This window comes from Cervus canadensis, chromosome 13 (genome assembly GCF_019320065.1).
Source record: "Cervus canadensis isolate Bull #8, Minnesota chromosome 13, ASM1932006v1, whole genome shotgun sequence".
Taxonomy (NCBI): domain Eukaryota; kingdom Metazoa; phylum Chordata; class Mammalia; order Artiodactyla; family Cervidae; genus Cervus; species Cervus canadensis.
In genome coordinates, this window is record NC_057398.1 from 8,949,257 (window position 1) to 8,966,351 (window position 17,095).

The following is a 17,095-nucleotide window of genomic DNA, read 5'->3' on the forward strand; positions in this document are numbered from 1 at the left end:
ATGACATTTTGCAAAGATAGATAATTGAAAGAGGGAGTCAGCCAACAGAAATGAAAATGCACTAAGGAAATGAAGAGTGATAGCACTGAACACAGGTGAACTTGTAGGTAAATAGCCAACCGTGGAGAGGTCAGCCTTGCCGCCATTCAAGACTATGGATGCAGACAGAGGATTCAGTGAAGGCAAAGTAGGGAAAACAGTGGTGAAGAAAAGATGATGATATTCCAGAGGCACTGACTTTGGGAAAAACCCTCACATTGAAGGTACTCTTGGAAGAGTTTTGCAACATGGAAAGCTCAAAGGACCAAGTGCTGGAAGCTGATCTACCCTTAGAAAGAGCATGACAGTTCACCAAGGCAGAGAAGTGCTCAGCCACTGTGTGACGTGAAGGCAAGCACCATTCAAACTATTCTGCATCTGTTTCTTTCAAAGAAATAAGCACTTTTGTTTTTAATGTTTTAAATTACAATGTACTAAATAAATATTAGCTTTACTCTCTTTTTCATCTCCCTATATATTTACAACTGACAGTAAGAGAAATTTTAATGTTTTGACAAAAATGTTTAAAGGTCACAAAATAATTGTAAGTTTTTCATTGTTCATTAAAATTGCATTGTGTGGTTTTAGCTTACATGTTTACATTTTTACAGTCCTGTGCTACCGTGAAAGTTTTCCATTTTGCTATTTTCAATACTGAATAGTTTTCTTTTCTAATCCCCATTCAACCACTTTCTTATGAAAATTATTTAATCTTCCGTGTCTCAGTTTCCTCATCTGTCTCTATGAGACAGATCATCATGTCTCTATGAGAATAACAATAGCATTCATTTTGCTAGATTGTTATGAAGATTTAACAAGTTAATGCCTGTCAAGTACTCAGCAGAGTGAATGACATAAATAAAAGATTCCTTGAACAGTGGCTGTTATTATATTTATAGACCTGAACCAGAGAGAGACAGAAGGCCCAGAGAGGTCACAGAATATCAAAGTATTGCTGCCTTCTGCTACACGGAAAGATTTCAGTACAACTTTTTCTCAAGGAGCCTCCAATTACTTTTTTTATAATTACTTTTATTCTATTATTGGAGTATAATTGCTTTACAATGCCATTTTAGTGTCTGCTATACAACAAAGTGAATCAGCTGCATGTATACATATATTCCTTCCCTCTTGAGTGGAGCCTCCAATTCTGAATAATGACACAGAGATATTTCTCAGTGTCTGTCCCTTTTTTTTTTTTTCTCTATTACCACCCCACTCCCGCTCCACAGGAGCCTTTTTAGAAGTCTTTCCCTAATCTACTCCCACTATGAAATATTAATAGCATGTGTTAGTTGCTCAGTCGTGTCGGACTCTTTACAACCCCATGGATAGTAGCCCACCAGGCTCCTCTGTCCGTGGAATTCTCCAGGCAAGAATACTGGAGTGGGGAGCCATTTCCTTCTCCAGGGGATCTCCCAGACTCAAGGATCAAACCCAGGTCTCCTGCATTGCAGCCTGAGCCACCAGGGAAGTCCATTAATTGGATAGAAAATATACTATATATTCATGTGTTTATGTACTATATGCATACTTGTGTTTTACACAGAAAAGGAATAAAGTCCCACCCCAATCAATATTTTACCCTCTTGGGAGGATATCATTGCTATTGAGAATGCATGATGTATTACAGATGAAGATGTAGCAGACATGTTGATTAGCTTTTCAAGGTCCTTATTGCCATCTTCATCTTCCTACCACTAACCCCTTTCCCATCCTCCACCCCCTGCTTTCTCCTTTCTAAGAGAACCCTAAATATTTCATTTATTTATTTATGTTAATCCACTGTCACGGATGGGGTCATGTACTTCATTAAGCCAGTTAGGTAACCCTGCTTTCTTTGCTAGTGACTTCACTAGTGATTGGTTAGGAATGGGTGTGTGATACAGCTCTAAGCAAGACGTGAGGGCAAATCTGACAGGTGGCTTTGGGGAAAGGTTTCTTCATGACTGAAAATGGACACACCAGAAGAGAGGGCCCAGTATTCCCTTTGGATGTTGGCAGGTCTAGATGTGTTACCACGTCTAGATCTTAAACTCTGAAAGGTAGCCTTTTATCTTTCAGATGAGTTAGTTTAAGAACCCAAATGACATGCTTTAGATACAGAATCAATGGAAATAAACAAGGTTCTTGATGACATGGAGTTGTTGAACTAATCAATCCTGGAGCTGCCCTATCTTGAAACTTGTTGTTACATGAGATAATACTCATACTTCTTCTTATTGCTTTGGCTTGCTGAGCTGCTTGTAGTCAGAAGGTAATGTGGGGATGGGGGGAAAGCTATGACAACAAAATACTTTAGAAAAAATATCTTACTAAAAAGTCAAGGTATCCATATAAATTGAGGATCGCCACATTTGGAGATGAGGACTGGAAACACATTTCTGAATAATCTCATCTATATTCACAACTCCAGCACCCAGACCCCTGAATTATCTGGGTTTGAATCCTATTCATCTATTGATCACATGGATGGCCTTGGTCAGTTACTCTTTTGAATGTAACTTGCCTTCTTAGTAAAATTGAGATAAGAACATCTGTACTGGATTGTGAGAATCAAAAGAAATAATATCAACAAAGTGTTTAGAACTGGTCTGACACATATATAATATTTAATATATAAATAATATATAATAAAAAATTTATATGTAATATATATGTGGGCTCCCCTGGTGACTCAGACAGTAAAGAATCTGCCTGCAATGCAGGAGACCCGAGTTCGATCCCTGGGTTGGGAAGATCCCTTGGAGAAGGGAATGGCAACCCACTCTAATGTTCTTGCCTGGAGAATACCATGGACAGAGGAGCCTGTCAAGCTACAGTCCATGGAGTCAAAAAGAGTTGGACATAACTGAGAGACTTACACACACACACACACACACACACACACACATATGTAATAAAATGTACTTCTTACTATCATTTCTCTTATACTAATGGCTTCCAACACAACCTCTCCGTCCCTGGCTGGTCCCAAATTTTCTCAGATATTTTTACTTGATTGTTTCAATGTTACTATGAATCTAACTAACTTTCTGCCTCCTTCCTGTAAACCACACCTGCCTTCCTAGGTTCTGGATCCAACACCCTTCACCTACATGAATTTCTACTTCAGTATCCTTAGAAAATGCATCTCTGCAAAGCCAGCTCCCTGATCCCTCAGGTGTTACCAAGATAAATGGTCTCCTCTAGTCTTCCATTGCATTTTGTGTCTCTCATATCATTTTTCATTGTGAGTAGATAATAATCCTGCCTTCCCCAAATGTAAGCTCCTTGCAGATGGAGACTGTAATAGAAAGATCGCACAGCATCCTTTCTGCCATTCCCTAACCGTATCCTGATTTTTTAATCAAGCATTTACTCTATGGTCCATTAGCTTAGGGGAAAGATGACCCCCACCCTCTAGCTAAAGAGAGGGACTTTTATTGCCTCGTTGTAATCCTATCCTGCTTAGGCCTTGGTTTTAGAATCAATCAATGCCTGACATTTCTTTCCACATGGGGATTGGTTTTGAAAGGAGCATGTGACCTGGTCTGACCACTGGAAAATAAGGTGAACTTTGCTAGGTAATTCTGGGAAAAAAGGGTCTATGCTTTTAAAAGCCAACCTTCATAAAAGCTGTCTTCTCTTTCGCAAGTCCCGGTATCTAGAAGAGTCGTTTGTCACAATGTGGGAAGACAAGCTGAAGAGGAGGCCCGTGCATAGAGCGGAGGTGACCTGGGGGCCACTGAATAATTCAACCCCAAAGCCTGCCCTACCCCTCAACTTCCATTTGCATAAGCAAAAAAAAACTGCTTATTCAATTGGGGTGACTTGTAACAGGAAGAGTCCTAACCGATACAGGGACTCTGTCTTCAACTTTGTACCCATTAGAGTATCTGTCACATGGCAGGCATTTGATAAATGCTTGTGTGTTGGATGAACCCGTGAGTCTGATATGGTTCACTGCTGGCTCTCTGGATTTTGCCCACAGAGCAGTTTTCTCCATTCAAGTCCCCATCAACTCCCCTTCTTGTTTGAACTTTTGGTAGGAGTAAGTTATTTTCTAAAACTGAAACAAAGTGCCCTGGAGTGACAGGAATGTTCATGTCCACCCAGTCAAGCTTTCGCTTGGAGATTTCCTGAAGGAACACAGGCGAGTCTGAACTCACTGACTCTCATTTTTCTAGACTTTGGACTTCTGCCTTTAGATGGCAATTGTAGTTATCATTTCAATATATTTATATGAAGCTTTAAGCTTATTACTTCCTGGCCATAACCCTGGAATCACATAATTTAATCAATAAGCTCTCTACAAACCACATTTTTAGGGTGGATTATTGTTATTATGTCAGAGAAGGCAATGGCACCCCACTCCAGTACTCTTGCCTGGAAAATCCCATGGATGGAGGAGCCTGGTAGACTGCAGTCCATGGGGTCGTGAAGAGTCGGACATGGCTGAGCGACTTCACTTTCACTTTTCACTTTTATGCGTTAGAGAAGGAAATGGCAACCCACTCCAGTGTTCTTGCCTGGAGAATCCCAGGGATGGGGTCACACAGAGTCGGGCATGACTGAAGTGACTTAGCATAGCATAGCATTGTTATTATGCATTCAATCACCAAATAATTGAGGTGCAAGTTCCCATAGAAAGGTAAAATTTCTGTTTTCTGTTATCTTCTCATTTCTAGATGTAGATTATTAAGAGTTTTATCGTCAATGAGTAGTATTTCTTGATTTGAATATTTATCCTGGGTCTAATTTCCTCCTGTCCCCATCACTTACTGTTTTAAATGGTACTCCCTATCTTAGGGACTGCAAATGGGTCAGAGATCGGCACTGATCCTAAAGCAGACATCCATGGATTCCCAGGACCTAGGAGATGGCCTTACATGAGCATATCAGCCAACTGCACTGCTTTGTACTGTGCTTGGCCAACTAGGTAAATCATCTCTCAGAGATTCTGAATGTGAACCATAGATAGAGAGGGACACATAATGAGGAATGAAAACACTTCAGCTCAACCACATTAAAATTAAGCACCTCTGTTCACCAAAAGACCAGACAAACAGTGAAACGATAAGCCATAAAATGAGAGAAAATGTTTGCAACATTATGCAAGTGATTGTTACAAAGAAGAATTCCTAAAAATTAACGTGAAAGAGATAGACAAACCCACCAGCTCTGTGGAAAAGTTCTGGTGCCCCTTTAATGGACACCAAAGGGAAAATCCAAATGGCCAATAAACAATATGACAAAATATTCAACCTCATGTGAATGAGGCTGAAGCCCCAAGTGTGACTGAAGCCCCAATAAGACACCATTGTACATCCACCAGATTAGCAAAATTAAAATATCTGAAAGTAATTGAGACTTCCCTGGTAGTCCAGGGATTAAGAATCTGCTTTGCAATGCAGGGGACATGGGTTCGATCCCTGGTGGGGAACTAAGATCCCACATGTCTTGGAACAACTAAGTCCATGTGCCACAACTACTGAAACCTCATGCCACACCTAGAGAGTCCAAGTGCCGCAAGGAAAGTTCCCGCATGACGCAAGGAAGATTCTGCTTGCTGCAACTAAGACCCAACACAGCCAAATAAATAAATATGTAAAATTTTAAAATATCTTAAAATAACAAATATAGACAAGTGTATGAAACAAAGTGAACACAAATACAGTTCGGGAGGGAGTATAATTGCTACAACTGCTTTGAGAGAGTTTGGTTATGACTCATCAATTGCACTCCTAAGAATGTACCCCAGAGAAATCTGTCCACGTGTGCACCAAGAAACATGTAAAAGAATGCTCCGAACATAATAGCAAAAACCAGAGACAATCTAAATAGCTGTGAATGATAGAATGGATGAATAAATTATGGCATGCTCTTACAACAAAACACTACTGTGCAATGAAAATGAATGAGCAATAGCCAAGCTGGCAGGAAGTGGTAAGAGTATGGAAGAGATGAGGCCATTTTTCTTCAAGGCTGATGGCTTGTCTTCTGGGAGGTTCTTCTTTATCTATTTTCCTCTCTCAGAACACCTGAACTTTGGATTAAGTTTTGGGTTAAGCCCTCTTTGGAGCTAAGCAGATTTCATAGTCGGCTGGCTTCCTGCTGGTGCAGACATTGGGGTCCAAGTTTGGCTTTATGTTTTCAACACTTGACACTGGGAGGCTTCTTTATTTTTTTTGGCAATGCTTGTAAAACTGAGAAGGTTTCAGTCAGTTCCATGAGCCAGTCACCATTCCCAAGTTCTTCTCTGAGCATAGTTCTTCAAGCTGCTTTATTTCTTTGCTTCCTTGGTCAACCAGTGATTTTCTCTCATTTTAATGATGGCTTCCTCAAGTCCAGGGCTTCCCAGGTGGCTTGGTGAAAAAGAATCCGCCTGCCAATGCAGGAGACACAGGAGACTCAAGTTCAATCCTTGGATTGGGAAGATGCCCTGGAGGAGGAAACAGTAACCCACTTGCCTGGAAAATCCCATGGACAGAGGAGCCTGTTGGGCTACAGCCCATGAAGTTGCAGAGTTGGACATGACTGAGCATACACACAGGCACCTTGAGTCCATCTGAAACAACAGGCTGCATTACAAACCCTTAAACCCTTAGTCTCATCTTTGGCACAGGCCTGGTGCTTGGTTTAGCTGAGAAGTTTTAATGAGCCTTTGAAAGATGCTTTGGACAACTATAATTTTCTCTTCTTGTTTTGAGTAAAGAAGCATCTGGCTTTTCTAACTCTGTAAAAATCCATGATTCTGGTCTTACTCGGTAACCTGGCCACTTCTTGTCTGCACTTGTAATATCTTACAGGAAAAAGCAACCAGTACATGTTGAAAATGGAGTGTTACACAGCTACTTCCTCTGGAATTAGGGGCTTAGTCGGTGAGTGGTCTGTCCTTCAAAGTATCGCAGATGACAATCTTGTCAAATGTTTTTGCTTCGGCATACAAGGACACTGGCTTTCCAGTAAAGAATGTCAATTTTTTTTTAAATTTCTTAACCACTGAGACAATGACATATATTTTGAGTTTTTGTAATGACAATACCATGCTTTTGGAATCAGTTTCTGTATTACTTAGAGTAAGGCTATAGATGAGTAACAAAAAGACCCCTCAATAATCCCACATGTTCAAGACGACAGAAGCTTAGTTCTTTTTCAGTTAACAGTCCAGGCTGGTTCTGCCTCACGTGATCACTCAGGGATTGCTCCTCCATCCCCTGAGCCTTGATATGATCTGCATAATCAAGGCTGAGTCATTGCCTTGTCAGGGTCTTGGTGGGTGAGAAGGGGGAAGAGACTGGGGAGGAGGAGACAGACCCAGGTCTTAAGGTGTAGGCCTGGCAAGGCACACAGCTCACATTCTGCTCACATTCCTTTGGAAGACATTTAACGGTTGGCCGTATCTAACTCCGAGGAAGGCTGAGAGATGTGGCAAGGATAAAGGGAAGAACAGATCTGGGTGGACCATTAAGGTTATTGTACCCTCAAATTTTCAGTCTCAAGCCTTCAACTTAGTTTGCAGCTCTGCAAATAGTTTGAGACTCACACTATCAGCCACAAAATCAGAGCTTCATAGAAGACCAAAAATGCCAGAAGAAGTCCTCCTTTCATGTTTAATACCTATGAAAAAGGCATGTAATTTCAGAAGCCTCTGGCTAACGCAGTGGGGCATTGAAATCTTAAACAATTTTTAGCAGGCCAGATAAAGTAAAAAGAAATTAATTGTGCAGGTCTCAACCCACTCCAGTGTTCTTGCCTGGAGAATCCCAGGGATGGGGGAGCCCGATGGGCTGCCGTCTATGGGGTCACAGAGTCGGATACGACTGAAGTGACTTAGCAGCATTATTACTAGTTTCACATCTATAAAATTTCATAGATAAGTTCTTTTTTTTTTCTTCCAAAGAGTAAGTGTCTTTTATTTTTTTTAATTTTTTTTTCATTTATTTTTATTAGTTGGAGGCTAATTACTTTACAATATTGTAGTGGTTTTTGCCATACATTGACATGAATCAGCCATGGATTTACATGTGTTTCCCATCCTGAACCCCCCTCCCACCTCCCTCCCCACCCCATCCCTCTGGGTCATCCCAGTGCACCAGCCCCGAGCACTTGTCTCATGCATCCAACCTGGACTGGCGATCTGTTTCACACTTGATAATATACATGTTTCGATGCTGTTCTCTCAGATCATCCCACCCTCACCTTCTCCCATAGAGTCCAAAAGTCTTTTCTATACATCTGTGTCTCTTTTTCTGTCTTGCATATAGGGTTATTGTTACCACATAGATAAGTTCTTCAGTAAAAAAAGAACATAAAGATGATGATGAAGAAGAGAAAGAAAAAGGAAGGAAGGAAGAAGGAAGAAAGAAAGACAAACTCAGAGGAATGAATAAAGAAGATGTGATACATATATACAATGAAATATTACTCAGCCATAAAAGGAACAAAACTGTGCCATTTGCAGAGATGTGGATGGACCTAGAGACTCATACAGAGTAAGTCAGAAAGAGAAAAACACATATCATATAATTGCTTATATGTGGAATCTAGAAAAATGATACAGATGAACGTATTTGCAAAGCAGAAACAGAGACAGACATAGAGAACAAACGTATGAATATGAAGGATGGCGGGGTGTAGGATGAATTGGGAGGTTTGGATTGACTACTATGTATAAAACATAACTAACGAGGACCTAAAAATTTGAAAATTAAAAAAAAAAAACGAATGTGAATTCCATCTCAGGAAAAAAAGAGACAAACCCAGCAACATACTTGCCATAAAGTAAGCACTTAAATCTCAGCTCTTGTCCCTTGTGAGTTTCTTTACAGAGTATTTATTAGTCTCGTGGGGATATCCTGGCTCACTTTAGAAAAAGATGATGTGATCCAGGATAGTGGAGGGAGCTGATGCAGCCCAGAGACCCTAGAGCTCAGAGATCAAGACCATGAGGCCGTGGCGGCCAAGAGAAAACGTGAAGGGCCCCTCACCAAGACCTCCCCTGGCTGTCAAGCCCCTCCTCACCCCTCTCCTCTCTAGCCTCATTGACTGCCTGCTCCAATTCCATCTTGTTAAGCCACTCTCTCTGCTTTACAGTGGAAAGGAAATACAGCCCACCATAGAGCCTGCAAGGCTTCCAGCAGCGGGGGGCAAAGGCAGGGTGTGCATGGCCCGGGGGAGCTCACCCACCTCTGTCTGTGCACCCGCGGCCGTACTGGCGAGGACAGTCTGATCTCCTAGCGGCCACTTGGGTTCCTGTTTGCTCCGTTTAGGTGAGCTTGAAAGTGCAAGAAAGTGACGTGATAGATTTGCCCCAAGTTTCAGTAGGATTATTAAACAGAGGCCTCTATTTCTAAATATCTGAATAAAGTCCTGTTTGGGTTGCTTAAGCCAAAGTTCACTCATGTTGACTCTAAATCCTTTTGCTGGACTATGTCCACAGTGAGGAGGTGGCTAGCCACACGGAAAGGAGGGAACAGAACAAGACAGAAAAGGCATCACCATCTGAGAAATTCCCATGAGAGAATAAGCACGACGATTATTGTTTTGTCCTCTGTGAAATAGGTGCAACACACACACACACCATGAATCAACACATCAACTATTTGCAAACCCTTGTGCTAGTTATGAGAAGGAAAGTGGGAAAAAGTCCTTTGCTTTACAGTCCTTCAGGTGGACAAAAAATAAAACCAGGGAGGCCAAAAATGGTCCTAAAAGAAACACCATTTGCGAAGTAAAACATAGCATAGTTGGTATGTCACAATGGAGAGAGAATGAAAGAAATGCCGATGATTTGATGATTCACTTATTCAGTCATTCACTCCACGAACATTTAGGAAATACCATCTCCGTGCCATCCATTGTGATGGAACTAGAGACACAAAAATCAGGTCGGACACAGATCCTGCCCACACAGGTAGAAGTGGGAGCCAAGTTGCTAAGTAAATAAAAGCCCAGGTATGTCATCAGCGCTTTCATAACACGGGTGCAAGGGTCAGGGTGATTCTAATCAGGTGGGGAGTCTGTGGGCAGAGGTCAAGAGGAGGCTTTTGAGAAGGAGTGTCTGGGGCAAAAGCTGTGATGCGTGAGGGGGCAGCAGCATGTGAAGGGCAGGCTCAGGGGCCGGGCTGGCAGGGCAGCTGTGTCTGTGTCCATTGACACCTGGGAAGCAACAACGTCACGGGAAAGGCGCACATTCTAGGGAGAATGTGATGATGGCAGCTACTGAACCTTATGAGCGAGTTGGACCACTGCTGGGAGACCCCTGCCCTCATCAGGCAGCTGATTTTCAGGCTGCTGACACCTAAGTGGAACCAGAGCCACCTTGACGAAACCTCCTTTGAGGAAATGTTACCCTAAAACTGCCACTCTGGAGCAAACAGAAAGCAGATGGAGGACCCAAGAGATGCACTCTGAAGGTATACAAAGCTAAGTTGAAGGGCCTCCGTGGTGATCCAGTGGCTAAGACTGTGCTCCCAATGCCGGGGGCCGGGATTTGATTCCTGGTCAGGGAACTAGATCTCATATGCCCCAACCAGGAGTTCTCATGCTGCAACCCAGACCCCGCGTGCCATAACTGAGACCCGGTACGGTCAAGTAAACCAGTAAACAAACAAGCAAGCACAAAGTTAAAAGCCTGGCTCTTTTTTTTTTTTTTTAATGCCACTTTCAGGATCTTAGTTCCTGACCTTATGACCAGTCCCTGACCAGGGATTGAACCCTTGCCGCTTGCAGTGGAAACGCAGAGTCCTAATCACTGGTCTGCGGAGTAATTCCCAGAAGCCTGGCTCCCTATTTAACAGATGGACAAAACACTTGTATTAGTAAGAACTTATTAGTTGTCAGTAGTAGACACTCAAGCTAGGATAAGTGAAAAAGATCAAGGTACCATAAAGATATAGGGCTGTCTGTTAACACCAGAGGGCGGCAAGGCATACAGGTCCCAGGAAGACCCGACCTGGTGGATGGCTGCCCACCAGGGACCAGGCTCCCCATCTCTGCTGCTCCCTGGGCAACTGCGTCCTCTGTCTGTCTGCCTGTCCATCTCTCCCGCTCCCTTAACACAGCAGAACATGGTTGTCCACAGTGGTCTCCCTTCCAGCTCACAGCTCCTACTTCATGGAAAGCCTGGACTCACTGGACACAGTTCCAGATGTCTGGGGGAGGGTTCTGACTCAGCCGAGTCTAGGAGTACAGTCAAGCTGTGCAGATGGCTGCTAGGAGCCAGCGCTGGGGCAAGGGGCAAGGGTTCCTGGGAGCTGGGCAGGCTCCCCAGAGGAGGTCAGCCCTAGTTCTTCAGGGCCCCTGAACCCTGAAGATAATAGTCATGGCCTCACCTGGTCATCAAACACATGTGATGAGTTAATACGTGTAAAGAAACGGCCATACAGTATGTCCGTAGTAAATGGAGGTGATTGTAATTATCATAATTGTCAATGAAGATAGCCCGTGATCTATTTTTAGGAAAACCCAATCCAGGAGGCCGGCATGCAACTTCTTTCCTCCACCAAAGACGTTCACATTAACACAAAGATGGGGGGCAAGGCCCCTCTTCCTTGGCCTCAACCCCCATCCCTCTCATTTCTCATATCATTGTCACAGCCTAAAGCTCCCATCCCCACTTCCCCCGCAAGTTTCTCTGCTATTACAAATCAATCATTTACTCTTTGGGCCCTTGCCACTCCCACTGGTAATGGCAGTGTTTAGGAGTGTTAAGTTTATACGGTGATTATGTATCTTTCTTCTTTATTAAACTTTAAAGCCTTGGCTTGAGAGACCAATGTCCTGAATACTGAGGACATTGCCATGCATCTAGCGTTCACTTGATAATATTTGTTGATTCATGATGTGTTCACATCAAAGGCAATATCCATTTATGGACCCATAAAAGGAATCTCAAGAGCTCATTTATTTCAGGCCACTGCCTTCAGGTAGGGTAAGGTTTAAACGTCTGTGTGTTTTATTCCCACTCTCCTGTAGGCCTATAACCACACAACCTGGGGTTTGGAAAGGACCTGCTGGGTCTAGTTCAGGCACCTTCGCAAAGCAGGATGTGGGCCTCTGGCCTCCACGTGGAGAGCTTACCTTAGCCATCCTAGAGACTCACTCCAGCTCTAGTTTTTATAGTCTAGGGAGTTATTCATATGAAAAATCTCAAATCTACCTCTGTGTCAATTCCACTAAATGTTCCTAACTCTGTTTATGGGTCCCCAAAGAGTCAGACACAACTTAGCGACTAGACAACAACAAACAAGAACAGAACTGATGGTTTGTGATGGGCCTGGGACCTGGCACCCTTTACTGCTCTGCGGCAATGCTCATACCTGGACAAATGTCTCCTCGAGCAAGAAAATAAAAAGAAACAATAAGGGACTAGAAATAACTGCTGTGCATGTAGGCAGTTGGGGCAAATTCTGGACCAAAGAGAGAGAAGACTAAAAAGCCTCACGGCCACTTCTGAAGAGCCAGGACCAAAAACAGGGGGTTGGCAGCAAAAGCAGGGTACTGCCCCTGCACACACCACCTCCTAAGCCACCCCTCCAGTCTGACCCCTGAACACATCCTTACCTTCACCCCATATGAGGAACCAGCTCAACCAGCCTTGGGGAGCAAGCAAGCAAGGGAACGTATTATTTGTTCTTGATCCCTCTGCTGCAGCAGGGATCCCGATAAAGCCTTTCCCGAATTTCTCGTTCAGCCTCTGATCAATTTCTGTTGATTAAGGAGATCAAGAACCCTGGTCAATAACACCCCTTCCCCATGGCAGCCTTCCTCGCACACAGAGTATCGGTCTAGTTCACTCTCTCGTGTCCCCTCTTCTTCCCTTCCACCCAGTGTCCTTACATCCTTCTCCGCTAGAGAAGGTTTACAGACATTTTGTCGGCCCTTTGGCACGTTGATACATTGTGTTTCTCTTTGCTTCCCTTTCTGGGAGTTCAAAACCTAGTGCATAATCCTCAGTGTGGTCTGATGGCTGGGGGATTGGGATTGGAACCTTGCTCCGGATTTAGCTATTCTGATTTTTTTTAAGGCTGTGAAATCTGAGTTAGGTTTTCTTCTGAGGGGGAGAATCATCACAATGTTGGCTCATATTAATATTGAAATTGTCATATTATTTTAAAAAATGGAAATTACTTTTTAAAAAATAATATACACTCATCATGGAAAATTCAGGGAAACAAACAAGCAAAACAGGAAGGGAATAACAACAATATTGTAACCCTTCCCTCTTAAAGATAACTATTGTTTACATTTGGGGATATATTCTTCTAGACATCACTTTCTATGCGTAAACTCACACACAAATACACACACTTAATTTTACAAAAGTGGGATTGAGTGTCTGATAAATTTAAGATGGTTGCTAAGTCTTGGCTATTCTTCTCACTGAAAGCTGGGGTCTATTTCCTCTCCCTTGCTTCTGGGCTGGGCCTGCAGCTGGTTCTAAAGGATAGAATATAGGGAAGAAACACAAGGTAATTTCCAAGGCTGGGCCTAAAGCAATCTCAGTTTCTGCCTTTATCTCTTGGAAGACTCTTCTTAGGGGCCAACCATCATGCCATGAAGCATAACACCCCCCTGGGGAACTAGAACTGGTGTCTGAGAACACATGGTTGGTTTTCAATCCTAGCTGTCAATCAGAATCACATGGAGGGCTATTAGAATGGAGATCCCTGGGCCCCATTTTCAAAGATTCTATTACACCAGCTGGTGTCAATGATCAACTATTGAGAATGAGGTCATTTTGGTCCTTCCAGTTATCCCAGAGTCCCAGTTAGTACCAAGGGATAGAAAATAATCCACACGATCATAAAAAAAGTAATAAATTGTCATTTTAAATCATTAAGTTTGGGGGTAGTTTGTTACAACAGCAATAGATAGCTGAAACAATTACACATAATGACACCAAATGGTAATACAGTGTTTCCTATGTACTGGGGACAGTCATAAATTCTTTATACATATTAATTCACGGATCCTTGCAATAAATAATCCTATGAAGTAAATACTATGATTATATATTATTGTCCCTGTTTTATGGATGAGGAAACTGAGACACAGGGAAATAAGACAGTTGCTCAGAGCTACACACTAAGTAATTGATGGTGCTGGGATTTGAATACACAGAGGCCATCAGGCTCTAAACCACCATATCCCACTGCCTCTCTGCTGCTTCTCTCATTTAACCTACATGAACAATTTTCAGTGTCAATAAATATCAATCTACAAAGTCATACATAAATGGTCACATGTTGAAATCTTGAGTCGATTATCCAAAGTATTAGCAATCTCTCCTAGTTTTGAAATTCTCTTCATCAGGTATATATCCTATTAAAGTTGTCAAGTTGTTGATAAAATGTGTTGAATAGAACAGAGTTTAGGAGTCCCCTTGAACCCACCTGAGAGCTTCATCCAGAGGGACATCACTGAGCAATAATCTTTCAGTTCAGTTCAGTTCAGTCGCTCAGTCATGTCCAACTCCTTGTGACCCCATGAATCGCAGCACACCAGGCCTCCCTGTCCATCACAAACTCCCGGAGTTTACTCAAATTCATGCCCATCGAGTCGGTGATGCCATCCAGCCATCTCGTCCTCCGTTGACACCTTCTCCTCCTGCCCCCAATCCCTCCCAGCATCAGGGTCTTTTCCAATGAGTCAACTCTTCACATGAGGTGGCCAAAGTACTGGAGTTTCAGCTTCAGCATCAGTCCTTCCAATGAACACCCAGGACTGATCTCCTTTAGGATGGACTGGTTGGATCTCCTTGCAGTCCAAGGGACTCTCAAGAGTCTTCTCCAACACCACAGTTCAAAAGCATCAATTTTTTGGCGCTCAGCTTTCTTCACAGTCCAACTCTCACATCCATACATGACCACTGAAAAAACCATAGCCTTGACCAGACGGACGTTTGTTGGCAAAGTAATGTCTCTGCTTTTTAATATGCTCTCTAGGTTGGTCATAACTTTCCTTCCAAGGAGTAAGCGTCTTTTAATTTCATGGCTGCAGTCACCATCCGCAGTGATTTTGGAGCCCAAAAAAATAAAGACTGACACTGTTTCCACTGTCTCTCCATCTATTTCCCATGAGGTGATGGGACCAGATGCCATGATCTTAGTTTTCTGAATGTTGAGCTTTAAGCCAACTTTTTCACTCTCCTCTTTCACTTTCATCAAGAGGCTTTTTAGTTCCTCTTCACTCTCTGCCATAAGGGTGGCAATAATCTTTAAGTACAGTTTATTCAACAATGTGGAATCTACCCAGGGTTCTGTTATCTTAGCCACTGGTCCTCAAGCACAAGTTGGGAGATAGACAACATAGAAATTGGGTAGGCACTTGTTAAAATACAGATTCTTAGGCTTTGCCCCAGCCACTCCAGTAACTGAATCTCTGCAGATGTGGCCCAGGAATCTGCATTCTAATAGCCCTGTCCTAATTCTGATGACAGCTAGGTATAGGAAGCACTGATTTAATCTCCATTTCTCCTCATCTGTATCAATAGCTCTGTCAAATCCCACACCATATTTCATGTACTAAGCCTATGGGAATTTTCTAGCTGTCCTTCGAGAGGTGTCCTGACTCTGTTCTTACCAGATACATGATTTTTCTCTCTGGACAGTTTTCACTTCTAAAATGAGGATGTTGGATTAAGTTTCATAGTGGATGCTGTAGTATGCCCACACATCCTTCTTCAAGACGAAGTCACTTGTTCCCTCAACCGTTGGGCCGACTGACAGTTCACAGGTGGCCCAAGACCACATCTCCCCCAGAAGCATAGCCTGTATCCAGCAAGTAGCTGAAGAGGAAGTGTGAAGACCCAGTCCCCTCATCCTCAAGGTGAGCCAGTTCTGAAGAACCATTCCATAGGGTTGACCTGAGACATTTATTACATCTGCATCACAGTTCAATTCATCACTCTGCCATTTCTACTCCCTCCAGTCACCCACTGGGACAAGGAAATGGCAACCCACTCCAGGATTCTTGCCTAGAGAATCCAGTGGACAGAAGAGCCTGGTGGGCTGCTGTCCATGGGGTGGCACAGAGTCGGACACGACTGAAGCGACTTAGCATGCATGCATGCATTGGAGAAGGAAATGGCAACCCGCGCCAGTGTTCTTGCCTGGAGAATCCCAGGGACAGAGGAGCCTGGTGGGCTGCCGTCTGTGGGGTCGCACAGAGTCGGACACGACTGAAGCGACTTAGCAGCAGCAGCAGCCAATCACCCATAGGTGTGGATGCCAAGGGCACTCAGCAAACTTCCTGGCTACAACCTCCATCTCGGTCAATTTCCTAAGGGACTGATTGCCACAGTGACCTCCCATTCCTGATTCAGAATGAAGTGACAGTGCAGACTCTCAAGACCTTTTCAACCATCCTGGGCTCTCTGTTAAGCTCAAGAAAAGCCTTCTCCTTATCATCCTCCTCCCATTCCTTCTCCATTCATGGAACAAACCTTCACTGTACTCCTACGACATGCCTGGCCCTGAGCTCAGAGACTTGCCTGTGTCTCCAGCAATGGAAAGAGAGCAAGCACTTAGGAGCTGAATGACTCCTCTGTCTTTTTGCCATTTGTTAACACTGTGCTCTTTCCCAGGCTATAGGACTAGCCCATCTTCCTGCTCTGAACATGACCCAGAGGGCCTTTTTATTGCCCTGATTGTGGTTGGCAGGGCCCTTCTTTGTAGGGGCTTTAGGTTTTCTGACATCATTTTCATGAATTTATGTCTGTCTTTGCATTCCTCTTGTTAGATTTTGAGTTTATTCTCCCACCTCTAGTAGCCAGGCTGGGCAAGGACCAACATACGTGTTTCATTCTTTCAGGACACTAATGCCTATTTTACGCTTACTAGGCTTGCAGTGGAAAATCTAGGGGAAATGAACTTAAGCCTTTCCAGAAGGGCTGAGGCAGAAGGGATTAGAGTTCAAATTTTCATCCGCAGGCAACAGTGGATTGACTCAGACACAATTGCTGTTGCCACCCCTGTCTTGTCAACTCCAGCCTCTGAGGCACTCTGCAGCGGCATCCTCACTCCCTTCATGGGTTTCCAGCCTCCCACCTTCTGTTCTGCATACTTCC

General features: G+C 43.4%; 1 protein-coding gene across 2 annotated transcripts in view; it reads right to left on the reverse strand.

The window, feature by feature from the left end:
* The window catches only part of LPGAT1 (lysophosphatidylglycerol acyltransferase 1), a 136,449-nt gene extending 127,121 nt beyond the window's left edge, over positions 1 to 9,328 (reverse strand). The window contains exon 1 of one of the 2 annotated variants that reach the window (XM_043484698.1): positions 9,211 to 9,328. The gene's annotated coding sequence lies outside the window, so the exon portion shown is untranslated. The remainder of the gene's footprint in view (positions 1 to 9,210) is intronic. The other variant, XM_043484699.1, reaches the window with a different exon arrangement.
* Positions 9,329 to 17,095: the final 7,767 nt, after the last annotated feature.